This window comes from Arachis hypogaea, chromosome 18 (assembly GCF_003086295.3).
Source record: "Arachis hypogaea cultivar Tifrunner chromosome 18, arahy.Tifrunner.gnm2.J5K5, whole genome shotgun sequence".
Taxonomy (NCBI): Eukaryota; Viridiplantae; Streptophyta; class Magnoliopsida; order Fabales; family Fabaceae; genus Arachis; species Arachis hypogaea.
This window is the reverse complement of record NC_092053.1, coordinates 83,351,303-83,368,224: the sequence shown is the minus strand read 5'-3', so window position 1 is coordinate 83,368,224 and position 16,922 is coordinate 83,351,303. Positions and strand designations below refer to the sequence as shown.

Below are 16,922 nucleotides of genomic sequence, written 5' to 3'. Positions count from 1 at the left end.
TACAAAGTTACCCTTGTACCTAATTTTACCATAATCCTAAAACTCAACATACACAACTCTAACCCTGGAAACCCTACCCGGTTACCCGGTTCCCCTGACCCAGTGCACACTAGTGCACCTAACCCAAACAACAGCAGCAGTAGCTGCAAACAAAATGAAGAAAGGAAGAGATAGAAAGGGAAAAAGAGAAGAGGGGGAGGACCGGAGGGGAAAGAGAGGAGGAAGGAAAGGAGGTGGCGCCGGTGGGCGTCACTTCCACCGTCGCCGTCGTCATGACGCCGCCAGGAGGTCGGAACGGAGAGAGAGTGAGGAATCGGGAAAGAGGGATGATGCGGTGCCGGCGAGGAGCGCCGTCGCCGTTGCTGTCGCCAGGGGAGGGAGGAGCCACTCGAGAGTTGCGCCGTCTTGCCGCTAGGTCACCACGCCGTCGTGCTGAGGGAGAAAGCTTGCGGGAAGAGGACGCCGTCGAGCTTCTTCCCGTCGCCACCATCGCCAACCATGGAGGAGAGAGAAGAGGCGAGCGCGAGCCAAGATCCGCACCGGAGAGCTACCGCCTGGGTTGTGTCGTCGCCATCTTGCCTCTGCCGGCGAGCATGACGAGAGAGAGAGATCGGGCAGAGAGAGAAGACTCGCGAGGGAGTCACCACGGGAAGGAGTTCGCCGCCGCGTCCCATTGCTTGCGCCGCCGCCATCCACCCTCCCTGCTGCCAGTCGCCATTCGCAAAGAAGAGAGGGAGAACCGCCGCGGAGCTACTGTCGCTGCCGCGTTGCTGGCCTCGCCGTTGTCGTGCTTGCGCTACTGCTGCGTCACCGGAATTCCATGCCGTTGCTGCTGCCGCCGGGAACGCCACGGCCGGTAAGGGTTTAAGTTGGTCTTCGTTTCCTTTGGGTTTCTGGAAGCTTCATTGTCGTTGCATGTTAATTTCAGTTGTTGTTGCTGAAGTCTGGGTCACCGCTGCCATTTGAGGTGGCTGCCGGGCTGCCGCCAAGCCAATTCGGAGACCGCCGCTATTTCGGTTCAGCCGTTCCTTATTCGTTCGGTAAGCGTCTCGATCTGAAAGCCCTCTTGTTACTGCTCCATTATACGTTGAGGTGTTGTAGCATTCATTGTTATGAGAGTTAATCTCGGCTATTATATGTTGCGATTAGAGTGGTTGTGGTTGCTGAGAAAGCGGGTTGGAGCTGAGGTTTTGACTGTAGTCAATTAGCGAGTTTGGGTTGTGATTTCAACATATCGAGGTAGGGGCTTTTTATACAAACTGATTCATTTTAAAGTGGAAGTTGTTATAAATAGATATGCTGTACAAAATGTATTTCTGGTGGTTATGTGAGTCTTATGAATTGTCTGGTTTTATCTTGAATGAATATGGGTGCTTGTTTGATTGTAACAATGTCTGATTTCGATAAATTGGAGATTTCTGGATTGGTTGATTTGAATGATTTTTGATAATTTGAAAGTTGAGTTTTGTTTTATTGGAAACTGATTTAGTCTTGAACCTGTCAGAAAGGATTGATGATTGGTTTTGTTGGGACCCGAAAAGGGTGGCAAAGTCCAAGTTTTAGGGGAGATGCTGCCGAAATTTCTAGAAAATCTGAGATTTTGATTGCAATTGTTATTTTGGAAAAGAATGAATTATGCTTTGACTTAAATATTTGAGAAATACATTATGTTTGAACTTGCCTTAGTAGGAAAATCTCTATATCTTGGATGTAATTATTAAGAAAGGAATTATGCCTTAAAAATCAATTTAAGTGTGAAATTTTTATGTTTTGGAAATTGATTTACGTAAACAGATTTTGGAGGGGGTTTTAATGGGTTTAAAATAAACGTGGTTTTCAATTAATCTATTTCACTTTACGATATTTAGGAAGAGCTTGAAGTATTTTCTGGAACTTTGATTTATTAAAATTGAAACACTTCCCGAGCCCTTGGAAACAGATTTAAGAATGAAACTGAAATTGGTTTTTGGTTTAAAAATGATTTGGTTTTGGCTTAAGTTTGGTTGGTTTTGAAATTGGTGCGGAATAATTGGAAACACGATTTGGTTTTGGGTTTAAACCCTATTCTATTTATTCAACTCAAGAAGTTAAAGTTTCGGAGGTTTTCAAGGAATTTAAGAAATGAGTTAGGTTATTCTCCCCTGAAGTCTTGAGACTCCGCTGAAGAATCTTACGACCAAATCTTGATTTAGAAATGAATGATTTTGAGTCTTTCAAAGAGATTTTGAACTTGGCATGGTTTTGAGATCTTTGGAAGTATTGGAAAGATGTGGAAAGTGGCTCCGTTTTGAAAAGTGATTCTTGGCTAGCTGTGAATTGACTACGTTTGTTACTTAAAAGTAAATGGGCCAAGAATGATTTTGAATTAAGATTTTGAGCCTGATTGATTGGAGATATCATCAAGATTGATGAGTTATATCAAATCAACATTCCACTCCCAACCCCAACCATCAAACAGGCAACCATAGACCCTACCATAACTCACAAAACACATCATACAATAGCAACCAACCTACACACAACAACCTCAATCAAGACACACCCCCCTCAACTATGCAACCATGTGAAATCAAGAGCAACATTGAGAGGATGGAGGCTGCAATAGCACAACTGTCATCACAGATTATAGGGGCAGTCTCCACCCTTATGGAGAGACAAGCACAGACTGAAAAAAGGATAGATGCTAATCAAGAAGAATACAGGTCAAATCTAAAAAATCAAGGCGCAGCAATCACAAAGTTAGAAGCACAAGTGGGGATCTTATTGATGAGCGGATAATTTATACGCTTTTTGGCATTATTTTTACATAGTTTTTAGTATGATTTAGTTAGTTTTTAATATATTTTTATTAGTTTTTAAATAAAATTCACATTTCTAGACTTTACTATGAGTTTGTGTGTTTTTCTATGATTTCAGGTATTTTCTGGTTGAAATTGAGGGACTTGAGCAAAAATCAGATTCAGAGGTTGAAGAAGGACTGCAGATGCTATTGGATTATGACCTCCCTGCACTCAAAGTGGATTTTCTGGAGCTACAGAACTCCAAATGACGCTCTCTCAATTGTGTTAGAAAGTAAACATCCAAGGCTTTCCATCAATATATAATAGTCCATACTTTGCCCGAGTTTAGATGACGCAAACTCGCGTTCAACGCCAGCTCCCTGCCCTATTCTGGAGTCAAAGGCCAGAAACAGGTTGCAAAGTGGAGTTAAACGCCAGAAACAGGTTATAAAATGGCATTTAACTCCAAGAAAGAACTCTCCACGTGAAAGCTTCAATGCTCAGCCCAAGCACACACCAAGTGTGCCCCGGAAGTGGATTTCTGCATCATTTACCTATTTCTGTAACCCTAGTAACTAGTTTAGCAAAAATAGAACTCTTTACTATTGTACTAGGGGTCCTTTTCCCTTAATTTCGAATTCATATGCCATTTGGGGAGGCTGGCCATTCGGCCATGCTTGGGCCTCGTTCTTATGTATTTTCAACGGTAGAGTTTCTACACACCATAGATTAAGGTGTGGAGCTCTGCTGTACCTCATGAATTAATGCAAAGTACTATTGTTTTTCTATTCAACTCAAGCCTATTTCTTATCTAAGATATACACTTGTTCTTCAACCTGAGGAAGGTGATGATCCGTGACACTCATCACCATTCTCACCCATGTACGTGTTCCTGACAACCACCTCCATTCTACTTGCAATCGCTTAAGTGCATATCTCTTAGCCTTCTGGTTCATGACGCATGGTTGCCTCGCCTGACAACCGAGCCTTCCATTCCATGAGATCAGAGTCTTCGTGGTATGGGCTAGAATTATTGGTGGCCATTCTTGAGATCCGAAAAGTCTAAACCTTGTCTGTGGTATTCCGAGTAGGATCTGGGAAGGGATGGCTGTGACGAGCTTCAAACTCGCGAGTGTTGGGCGTAGTGACAGATGCAAAAGGATGACTGAATCCTATTCCAGTATGATCGAGAACCGACAGATGAATAGTCGTGCGATGACAGCACATTTTGGACCATTTTCACTGAGAGGACGGGATGTAGCCATTGACAACGGTGATGCCCTGTATAAGCTTGCCATGGAAGGGAGTAGGAATGATGCGATGAAGACAGCAGGAAAGCAGAGGTTCAGGAAGAACGAAAGCATCTCTATACGCTTATCTGAAATTCTCACCAATGAATTACATAAGTATCTCTATCCTAGTTTATATTTTAATTATGTTTTAATTATCAATTCTCTATAACCATCTGAATCCGCCTGACTGAGATTTACAAGGTGACCATAGCTTGCTTCAAGCCGACAATCTCCGTGGGATCGACCCTTACTCATGTAAGGTTTATTACTTGGACGACCCAGTGCACTTGCTGGTTAGTTGTGCGAAGTTATGACAAAGTGTGTGAATCACGTTTGAGAGTACCAAGTCATTGGCGCCATTGTTGATTATCACAATTTTGTGCACCAATTTTTTGGCGCCGTTGCCGGAGATTGTTCGAGTTTGGACAACTGAAGGTTCATCTTGTTGCTCAGATTAGGTAATTTTATTTTAATTTTATGCTTTTTGTTTTTATTATTCTTATTTTTGAAAAAAAAATTTTAAAAATAAATTATTTTATGTTCTACATAATTTTTAAGAAAGAATTCTAGAGTTTTATGAAACATGTTGAAGCCTGGCTGGCTGTAAAGCCATGTCTAATTCTTTTGGAACGAGGCTTCCACTCATCAGCACAGAAGCAAGTTGAATGAAGTATCAGTTGTTGTATGTCTGATTTGTATTTGCTAAAGCTTGGCTGGCCATTGGCCATGTCTAGTGTTTTGGACAGGAGCTTTCACTGAAAGCTTGGCTGGCTTGACTGGAGCTTTAGACTAACATTGCAAGATTCCTGGAATTCCTATTAAAAATTTTAAAATCCTTATTTTGCTTTTTCCAAATAATTTTCGAAAAATGCCAAAAAATTTTAATAAAATCATAAAATCAAAAATAATTTTGTGTTTCTTGTTTGAGTCTTGTGTCAATTTTTAAGTTTGGTGTGGAAAAAGCATCTTTTTTAATTTCATTAAAATTTTTCGAAAATTCATGCATTGCATTCTTCATGATCTTCAAGTTGTTCTTAGTAAGTCTTCTTGTTTGATCTTCATATTTTCTTGTTTTGTGTCTTTTCTTGTTTTTCATATGCATTTTCAATATGTTGGTGTCTAAAGTTTGAAAATTTCTAAGTTTGGTGTCTTACATGTTTTTCTTTTCTCAAAAAGTTTCAAAAATAAGTTCTTGGTGTTCATCTTGACATTCAAAGTGTTCTTGGCGTTCATCTTGACATTCATAGTATTCTTGCATGCATCATTTGTTTTGATCCAAAACTTTCATGCATTAAGTATTTTTCATGTTTTTCTCTTCCATCATTAAAAATTCAAAAATCAAAAAAATATCTTTCCCTTTTCTTCTCATAAAATTCGAATATTTGACTTGACTTTTTCAAAAATTTTTAAAATCTAGTTGTTTCTTATGAGTCAAATTAAATTTTCAATTTAAATATTCTATCTTTTTCAAACCTTTTTCAAAAATCAAATCTTTTTCACTTTTTCTTTTATATTTTCGAAAATTTCAATTTGATTCTCAAAAATCTTTTTCTTATTTTGTTTCATAATTTCAAAATCTTTACTAACAATTAATGTGATTAACTCAAAAATTTTAAAGTTTGTTACTTGCCTCTTAAGAAAGGTTCAATCTTTAAATTTTAAAATCATATCTTTTTGTTTCTTGTTAGTCAAGTAATCAACTTTAATTTTCAAAATGAAATCTTTTTAAATTTCTTTTTTAAATCTTTCTCAAAATAAGTTTCAATCACATCTTTTTCAAAATCAATTTCAAAATCTTTTCTAACCTCTTATCTTTTCAAAATTGATTTTTAAATCTTTTTTCAATTAATCTTATCTTTTTGTTTAATTCTTATCTTTTTCAAAACTACCTAACTAATTCTCTCTAATTTTCGAAAATCACCCTCCTCTTTTTCAAAATTCCTTTTTAATTAACTAATTGTTTTAAATTTTAATTTAATTTAATTTAATTTTTCTTTTTTTTAAACTTTCGAATTTTAACTTTAAATTTAAATTAAAAACAAAAATATTTTTTCTTTTCAATTATTTTCGAAAATTCTTCTCTCTCATCTCCTTCTAATTATTTATTTATTTACTAACACTTCTCTTCTTTTAAAAAATCTGAACCCTCTTTTCCTCCTGGTGTTCGAATTTCTCTTCTTCTATTCTTTTCTTCTTCTACTCACATAAAGGAATCTCTATACTGTGCCATAAAGGATTCCTCTTCTTTTCTGTTTTCTTCTTTTTCATACGAGCAGGAACAAGGATAAGAACATTCTTGTTGAGGCTGATCCTGAACCTGAAAGGACTCTGAAGAGGAAGCTAAGGGAAGCTAAAGCACAACTCTCTGGAGAAAATCTGACAGAAATTTTCGAAAAAGAAGGAGACATGGCCGAAAATAATAACAATGCAAGGAAGATGCTTGGTGATTTTACTGCACCAAATTTCAACTTACATGGAAGAAGCATCTCAATCCCTGCCATTGGAGCAAACAATTTTGAGTTTAAACCTTAATTAGTTTCTCTGATGCAACAGAACTGCAAGTTTCATGGACTTCCATCAGAAGATCCTTTTCAGTTCTTAACTGAATTCTTGTAGATCTGTGATACTGTTAAGACCAATGGGGTTGATTCCGAGGTCTACAGGCTTATGCTTTTCCTGTTTGCTATAAGAGACAGAGCTAGAATATGGTTGGACTCTCAACCTAAGGAAAGCCTGAACTCTTGGGATAAGCTGGTCACGGCTTTCTTAGCCAAGTTCTTTCCTCCTCAAAAGCTTAGTAAGCTTAGAGTGGATGTTCAAACCTTCAGACAGAAAGAAGGTGAATCCCTCTATGAAGCTTGGGAGAGATATAAGCAACTGACCAAAAAGTGTCCTTCTGACATGCTTTCAGAATGGACCATCCTGGATATATTCTATGATGGTCTGTCTGAGCTATCAAAGATGTCACTGGACCATTCTGTAGGCGGATCCATTCACCTAAAGAAAACGCCTGCAGAAGCTCATGAACTCATTGACATGGTTGCAAATAACCAGTTCATGTACACTTCTGAAAGGAATCCTGTGAGTAATGGGATGCCTCAGAGAGAAGGGGTAAGAACTGGGGAGTTCTTAGTAGGGTTGGGGTTGTTAGTTACGTTCATTTATTTATTTTCGATTAACAGATGGATAATAGAATACAGTATTGTAGTAAACAGAAGTTAGAAATAGATAGAAAAACAAAGAACATAACACAAGCAGAAGAATAAGAAGATAGAGCACAGACATAACACTCGAGCAAACAAACATAAAGAAATAGATCAAACACAAGTAGGAATGCAACAGAGAATAATACGCAGACAAGAATGATGCATGCCTAGTCCTAGTACAGGTAATGAGCTCATTTGTCGGTTTCTACCCGCTCCCGACGTAACCCAGCATTACCAGCTGGATATGGCTTTCCTGTTGGCTATACCCTTGTGTACAGGAAATAACACCTTTGCCACCACAGGGTCCACTGCACGCAGGAAATAACACATCTGCCACTGCAGGGATGTATGCCGAAACACCTTCTGTATACAGGAAATAACCCCTCTGCCACTACAGAAATGGAATAGGTGGTCACGGTACTCTGTAGCAGGAAATAACCCATCTGCCTTACAGAAATAAAATATGGATCTGTACCGTAGGAAAGCGTTTCTCAGTGGTTGCACCATTATCTATCTGACTGCCACAATGCAGCAGATTAACATATAGATATCTCTGAGGTTGCCTTAATGCAACAAATGACCTCTCAATAGGTCCTCTGCTCTTTATCATATTACTCTCTTTGCTTTGTCTCTTTATTCTGCTCTGTTTGTTCTTTTTTCTGTGCTTCTTTACTTTATTCTGCTTTCTCTGTTTAACGTATGTATTTAAAGCTTATGAAAATTTCGGTATGATTAGTTAGCCTGCCCCAAGTGTAGGTTCATTAAGTCTATACTGAAACAGTTTAACTTTTCATATAATACCTAACTCTATTCGCAATTCAAGGACTAACTACATTGCCCTAGTTCGTTCACTAGTCTCTGTCTGTTTTTCTGTCATTAAAACATTACAGACTTTTTCTTCGATTTTTATCTTTTCTTCAATTTTTTATCTTTTATTTATCTTTGCCTCACTAATATGTTTTTACCACTCGCTAAGTGTTTTATGAAGGTAATTATGAGATTCTGCGCTTAAAGTTGTCCTTCTAATGCTTTTATAGAAAACTGTCTTTTTCGCATTATTTTATTATATTTATTAAAATATTATTTTTAATTAAATATTATTATTTAATATTTTTTTATTTTTTTATTATTTTATCATTAAATTTTCGAAAATTAATTTACTTTTACTTTTAACCTTTAAAATTCACTTTTTACCACCTGTAACTTTTAATATTTCTACTTTTACCGCCATAACTTTCAGAAATTACCAAACAACCCCTAAAACATCAAAAATTTTACTTCCTTGCCCTTTTTAAGATCTAAGGCCGGTTCTTCATTGTTCTTCATCACACTCAAAGTGTTCTTCATGTTCTTCATAAATTCTTCAGATTCTTTCTCTGTTTTTACCCGTTTTTCAGTCTTTTCAGCAACCAATTTTTACCATAATTCAAAATAAAATTGCAGCCACTAAAACCCCATCTTTTCTACATGATTTCAACATAAATTGAACCTCAATTTAAGCTTAGGATTTCGTTTTTCCAGCTGCCCAAGAACATGAACTTTAAAGCTTGAATTTCATCAAATTTCATCAAAATTTCACCAAATTTTCACCAAGAATCAATCATATATGCAACCAATTTTTAGCACAGCCAAATAATACAACATTCAAAAAACTCAAACACAAATAATCAAGATTAATTTCGTGACACCCTACCTGGTTTTGCTGCTCCTAATTTATTCAAACTTTTAGGTGGTCCTTAAGCACTTTTTCCTCCTAAATCACATCAAGAAAACACATATTTAAACATGTTTCCTTGAAACCGAATCAAAAGAGAGATGGTGCAGCCAACTCACCTTGATCCCAGCCTTGATAAGTCATATGATCATGTAGAGAAAGAAGAGAGGATCATTTTGGTCGGATTGGAATTTTGATTTGAGTTTTAGTTCAGCAGAAATCAAGCTTTGAAGATTTGGAACTAATAACTTTTCTCTCTTTTTCTCTCTACCTATTTTCGGCCACAAAGTGAAAATGAGCCAGCCTTGGGGGTTTTGGGGGTGTAGGGTGAGTTGTGATTGGCTGGCTTAGAGGCGGATTAAAATAATATTAAAATATCTCAGGTGTATAACTACTAAAACTAGATGTATCGGAACACTTGCAAAAACATCTCTAAAAATTATTTTCTGAGCTACTAGCATAAATGACACTATTAACATATTTATTATGAGAATAAAATATGAATAATGAGGCCTTAGCATTGCTAAAGTCATCAAAGAGTGCTGGTGCTAAGCTGCACCAGTAAATTGTGAACCCGGTTAAACCGACTATTCTGTTTTTAACTAAAACTGATCAGGTAACCTTATAATATCATTCAAGAAGCTTCTAATACTAATATAATGATAATATCATCCTATTATCTCTCTTCTCTCATAAATTGGGTCCGATTTGTCAAACTGAGACTATTTACAAAAAACCGAATCAAAACTCCTAACCGATACGGTTCAAAAACTAGGTTCTTCGCGACCGCGTTATCCAGCTTGTCTCGGAAAAGGTTCTAACTTAAAGATGACATAATGACAATGAGGATTGAGATACTTGATGATATATCAAAGGTTTTGCCCTTACTGATCTTCCGGAGAAATTCGTACTTTCAGAAAAGATCTCATGTACTCGAAAACCGGGGTTGTTACATTCTATCCTCCTAAAAGAAAATTTTGCCCTCAAAATTTCAGTTACCTGAGAATAGATGCGGGTAATCAACTTTCATCTTATCTTCCAGTTCCCAAGTGTGTTCTTCTTCTCCTCTTTGTCCCCAAGCTACTTTGACCAAGCGAACAATTTTGCCTCTTAGCTGCTTATCACTTCTTTCTACGATCCGAACTGGTGATGCTTGATATGTCAAATCGTTTCGTAACTGTACTGTCTCAGGTTGTAAAATATGACTCTTGTCGGGAATATATTTCTTAAGTTACGAGGCATGAAAAACATCATGAAGGTTTGACAGATATGGAGGAAGGGCTACTTGATAAGCTACTAGATCGACTCTTTTAAGTATTTGGAAAGGTCCTATGTATCGAGGGTTAAGCTTTTTAGTCTTAAGGGCTCTACCTATTCCAGTAGTCGAGGTTACTTTAAGAAAGACATGGTCTCCCTCACTAAACTCTAAGGGTCTACGCCTATTATCGACATAGCTCTTTTGACGGCTCTGTGCTGTCTGGATCTTCTGGCGGATCCCCTTTATCTTCTCAATAGTTTCTTGCGCTAAGTCTGGACCTAAGACACTAGCTTCTCCATCGTCATTCCAAGACAATGGTGTCTGACATCTCCTTCTGTAGAGAGCTTCATATGGTGCCATCCCGATACTTTGTTGGTAACTGTTGTTGTAGACGAACTCGACCAATGGTAAATACCTATCCCAACTTCCTTGGTTATCCATCACACAAGATCTTAGCATGTCTTCCAAGTCTGGATTGTCCGCTCTGATTGTCCGTCTGTCTGAGGATGGTATGCTGTACTCATATGCAATTCTGTTCCAAATGCTTTCTGGAATGCTCCCCAGAATCTGGAAGTAAACCTCGGATCTCGATCTGAAACAATTGACGAAGGTATTCCGTGCAATCGTATGATTTCTTGAATATATATCCGTGCCAGCCTTTCTAATGTATAGTCAACTCGAATCGGAAGGAAGTGCGCTGATTTTGTCAACCTGTCCACAATTACCCAAATGGCATCGTGTTCTGTTGAGGTCCTTGGCAATCCCATGACAAAATCCATAGTGATCTGCTCCCATTTCCATTGTGGTATTTCTAAGGGTTGCAGGGTTCCTGACGGTTTCTGGTGTTCTACCTTCACCTTCTGGCAGGTTAAACATTTTGAGACATAATCAGCTACCTCTTTCTTCAAGCCCGGCCACCAGAACATTTGTTTCAAATCCTGATACATCTTTGTTACTCCAGGATGCATAGAAAATCTACTTTGATGCGCTTCGGCAAGAATCCTTTGCCGCAAATCTCCAGAGCTAGGCACACAAATTCTGTTCTTGTATCTCCAGAGGCTGCTATGATCTAGTCTTACAGCTTCTGGTTCCTCTACTTTCATCCGTCTCAGCATCGTCATCATTTCTGAATCCTGTGCTTGCGCTTGCTGAATCCTAATCTTAAAATCTGGTGTTATATGCATTTGGGCCAAACGGACTCCACTTGATGTCTTAGTCATAGCCAACTTAAGGTCCTCAAATTCCGCGAGTAACTTTTCTTCCTTTATCATCATCCAAGAGATATTCAAAATCTTCCTGCTCAAAGCGTCTGCCACCACGTTCGCTTTTCCTGGGTGATAACTTAACTTAAAATCATAGTCCTTTAGGAACTCCATCCACCTTCGTTGTTGCATATTAAGATCCTTCTGGTCAAAGATATACTTTAAACTTTTGTGGTCAGAGAAAACTTCTAGTTGAGCGCCATACAAATAGTGTCTCCAGATCTTCAGAGCAAACACTACTGCAGCCAACTCCAAGTCATGCGTCGGATAATTTCGTTCATGAGGTCTCAGCTGCCGGGAAGCATAAGCCACCACATTTTTGTCTTGCATCAGCACACATCCAAATCCTTTATGAGAAGCGTCACAGTATACTTCAAAAGGTTTCTGCGGGTCGGGTAGTACTAATACAGGTGCAGTTGTTAACTTCTCCTTAATCATCTTGAAACTTCTATCACACTCAGCCATCCAAACGAACGGAACTTCCTTTCGTGTAAGGTAAGTCAGAGGTAAGGCTATCTGTGAAAACCCTTTAATAAACCTCCGGTAATATCCAACAAGTCCGAGAAAACTCCGAACTTCTGTAACGGTCGTAGGTGGTTCCCATTGCACTACTGCTTCAATTTTTGAAGGGTCCACTGCAATTCCTCCCTGTGATATAACATGTCCCAAAAATGTCACCTTTTCTGTCCAGAACTCGCACTTTGATAGTTTAGCATATAACTTCCGAGTCCTTAGTATCTGAAATACAGTCCTTAGATGCTCTTCATGCTCTCTTTCTGTCTTCGAATAGATGAGAATATCGTCTATGAAGACTACTACGAACTGATCAAGGTACGGATGGAAAATACGATTCATGTAATCCATGAAAATCGCAGGAGCATTAGTTTGTCCAAACGACAAAACCGTATACTCATAGTGACCATATCGAGTTCTAAATGCAGTCTTCGGTATATTTGACTCTTTCACTCGAATCTGGTGATAGCCCGATCGCAAATCAATCTTCGAAAACACAGTTGCACCTTTTAACTGATCCATTAAATCATCTATTCGTGGAAGTGGGTACTTGTTCTTGATAGTGACTTTATTTAGCTGTCGGTAATCTACACAAAGTCGCATTCCACCATCCTTCTTCTTTACTAGCAACACCGGGGCTCCCTAAGGTGATGCGCTGGGACGAATAAATTTTTTTCCAAGCAGCTCATCCAATTGCTTCTTCAACTCTGCAAGTTCCAGTGGTGACATCCGGTACGGTGCTATGGAAATCGGTCCGGTTCCAGGTACAAGTTCAATGCTGAATTCTATCTCTCACTGAGGAGGAAACTCAGGTATATCATCCGAGAAAACATTAGGAAATTTCTTCACAACTCGAATTTGTTCTAAGCTTAGTTCACTGTCACTTGAGCTAACCGCTAACAGAACGTACCGCTCACAATCACTCCCGTCTAATGCAACTCTTACAGAATTTAGATATAAAGTATGAGACAGAAATGGTTTAATATCTAAACTATCAGATGGAATAACAGTAGTTCTTTCATAGCAATCAAGGAAAATATGATACTTAGATAACCAATCTAACCCTAGAATAACTTCTAAACCACATAGAGGCAAACATATTAGATCATGTATAAAAGTTCTGTTCCTAATAGTGAATGGTACTTGCAGGCACACTAAACTAGTCAAAGCATTTTGGGACGCAGGTGTATGGACAATTAGAACAAAGTTCAACTCAGAGCAACAGTTAAAGAGGTAAAGGAATACGATGCACCCGAGTCATATAGTACAGTTAGAAATCGATTCTTGATATAACACTGACCTTGGATCAGGGCATCTGATTGCATAGTATCATCAATAGTAATGGCAAACACTCGACCTTGTTGCTGGGTTCGTATTGGATTTCGAGAAAGTCCTTTTGGGCAACTCCTCGCCAAGTGTCCCGGTTCCCCACAATTGTAACAAGTAAATATTCTGATTTGGCAAGGCCTGGTACCATGATCCTTTCCACACTGTCTACATGCAGTATTCACCTGTGCCTGTTGAGGTCGTTTACCATTATCCTGCCTTGGCCTACCTCCGTTTCCACCCGTAGGGCGAGCAGGAACGTTACCAGCTTATGGGTTCCTTCGCTGTGGCACACCAGGTGTCTTGAAGTTTGTCCTTCGTGGTTGCCAATTATAACTATTGTAGTTCCTTGGTGGAAATCCTTGACGACTTGCTTTAGAGGCACTTACCTTCTTAGCACATTCTTCCACTAACTTACACTTATTAACCAGCTCAGCAAAATTTCGTATCTCCAATGGAACTACTGAACTCATCAGATCCTCACGAAGGCCCCCTTCGAACTTCAAACACTTCCATTCTTCAAAGTCAGCAGGATTCCCTTGGAAGATCTTGGAGAAACGGCACAAGTCATCAAACTTACGGGCATATTCTGCAACAGTTGTGTTACCCTGTTTCAGCTACATAAGTTCCATCTTCTTAGCGTCACGAGCTGCCCTCGGAAAATACTTTTTATAAAATTCATCCTTAAAAGTATTCCAAGGAATATCGCCTTCATCTTGTTGCAACAGTCGCTGTATCCCCTGCCACCAATGCTCAGCTTCTCCTTCCAGCATATAAGTAGCAAACTCCATGTGTTGGCCTTCCGGAATATGCTACGCTCGCAATGATCGTTCAATAGCTCGAAACCAGTTGTCAGCATCCGTCGCAACGAGTGTACCTTTAAACTTAGGCGGTTTAACCTTCAAAAAAGTCGCAAGGGTCATAGGTCTTTCGAAATGCCCCAAGTTATTCTCATCATTTCCACTATCTTCCCCATGCTCATTCTCATTCTCGTTTCTCACTCCAAGACGATCAACAGCCCTAGCCACTGCTACTGCAGCCTCACGCACTGCCTCAGCCACAGCGTTCATGGTAGTCATAAACGTCTCCTGTTCCCTCTCGTAGTTAACATTAGGAATTCCTTCCCGTACGCCTCGTCTCCGTGAACCCATCGTGGTCCTGTTCACACCAAACAATTATTATTAAGGTGATCAATCTTAACACTTCAAGTCAAGTGTGAACACTCCCAGAATGAAAATACAGAGACAATCCTGCAACACATATCACATAGATATCCTATAAGCATGAGACACACAACACAGTATGCAATGAAGCATAGTCAGTCCACTCCCCAGGCTCTATTGGGAACGAACTGCTCTGATACCAAATTGTAACGACCCAACTTCCAGTATGCCATGGTCCTACAAGAAGCTAAGTGTTACTAACTTATCCTTCCTAATTATTATTATTTATTTAATATATGAGCCTGTTCCTTGTTAGAGCGATGCCAATTTTACGAGTAACTATTTTTTTTTGTTGCGGATATTCAGGTAAAATAAACAAGCATACATTGGGAGTAATAGAAAAGCGGCATAAAGAAACATAGAAGTACAGCTGATAATATACATCATGTACACTATAACAAAACATGTAGCGTTTACAGAAGATCAAGTCAGTTTACATCCTCGTCATCCTACGTAGCTAATATTTACAGGACACTCCCAGGGCCTGGCCCATACAAAAAGCCACTAAGCTGGCGCCCAGGCTAGCCTAACCACTATATAGCTCCTAGCTCTCGAGTGTACTAACACAAGTGAGAGACTAACTATCAGATAATGTCAAACTAGAGTGTCATCAAAAGAATGCCCCTTCCGCAGTCAAACTATATCTACACGTGGCCGTTCAGAGAATCGCCGTGAGGCTTGTCCATCTCCTCATCCTGCTATATCTCTATCTCGGGATCCTCCTCCTCCTCATCATCCGCAGCTACAGCTATACCCTAAGATCCACCAGAAACACTGCTGTCACTATGTACAAAACCATTCGCGAGGGCAATCCCCTTGAAGACACGTGTGTAGTATCTTCCTTTTGTGTTATCTGAACCCTTCAATTGCCCCATCAATGCTCCTACAAAATAAAAGAAATGTGATTAAAAACACACTTGTAGAAAGTGGTGGCAAAATTAAAAGGCTAACTACTTTTTAAAGTTTTTGTTTTTAACTAACTAAGTGCTATTCATGAGTGCAAACCAACTGACTAACTCAACATCCATGTATGCAACATTGGCAACACCAAACTTAGTTTGGTGCCATGTGGTGTAAAAGATTTGTTCAAGGCCTCTAAGAGTGACATGATGTGGGTTACATTTATGTTCTCTTAGTGTGCCTTGAACACCAAACTTGTTCCTCACTATATGTTGCACACAAGGATTCATTCAAGTGCATATCAAGTTGATTTGAAATTTATGAACCTTGCAATATTAACTATTTTTAAGAGCATGTAAAACATGAGTTGCCTCCCATGAAGCACTTCTTTAGCGTCACTAGCTTGATGTTCTGCCTTTATCAGGGTGGTTGGTAGTGCTTCAAGTCCTTTCCCCTTGCAGTAAATCTATCTCCATTGGCTTCATCAAGGATCTCCACATGTTCTAGGGAGAGAACTCTGTTGATGGTAAAGACTTTAGGTAGGTGAGATGGGATGGTAGGGAGATTAGGGGGAATGGTTGGGACATAAGCTGAGATTACTTTATCCCCTGAAAAGAAGTCTTCTGTAGGGATCTTCTTGTTCCTCCACCTCCTTGGTACCTTCTTCTTTGTTCCTTTTGATGTTGCCTTGCTCTTTGTGACCTCCTCTTCCAAGAAGATTTTGTTGCTGGTCTCATATAACTCTGGTGGTTTAGGTTCCTCCTGATTTTCCTTGAGCTGTGACAGCTGCTGATTGCTTGTTCATCAACCAAGGGGACTCCCAGATGTGCTGGTTGTGCTTTAGTGCTTGTTTCTTCTATCAGTATCTCACTGTGATCTTTCCTTAGTTCCTGGTTCTCTTGATCTGTTTCTTGTGAGGGTTTGAAAACATTGAATGTGAGTTGTTCATCATGGATCCTCAAAATTAGCTTCCCTCGCTCCACGTCTATAAGTGCTCTGGCTGTGGCTAGGAATGGTCTTCCCAATATGATTGGATGGAGATGACTTTCCTCCATTTCCAATATGACAAAATCTGTTGGAAGGAAGTAGTTTCCAACCTTCACCAGCACATTTTCAACCACTTCTACTGCTTATTTTTGAGTCTTGTCAGCCAGCCTGATGACTATACCTGTAGGCATTATCTCATTGATCTGCAGCCTCTTCATAAGGGATAAAGGCATTAAGTTGATGCCTGCTCCCAAATCACAGAGTCCTTTATCAAACATTATTTCTCCTATGGCACAGGGGATGTAAAAACTCCCTGGGTCCTTCCTCTTTGTAGGCAGCTCTGGTTGAATGAGGGCACTGCACTCCTTATTCATTACTATTGTTTGTCCTCCTTTGAGTAAGCTTTTCCTGGTCAGCAGCTCCTTCATATACTTAATGTATGAGGGCATTTGTTGGAGGGC

The 16,922-nt window shown here is 39.3% G+C and overlaps 1 non-coding gene across 1 annotated transcript; it reads right to left on the bottom strand.

Annotated features, from left to right (window-relative positions):
• Positions 1–6,871: 6,871 nt before the first annotated feature.
• Positions 6,872–6,979, bottom strand: LOC112773900 (small nucleolar RNA R71). Its single transcript, XR_003188424.1, has one exon. It is a non-coding gene; the product is annotated as a small nucleolar RNA R71 (small nucleolar RNA).
• Between the last annotated feature and the right edge of the window lie 9,943 nt (positions 6,980–16,922).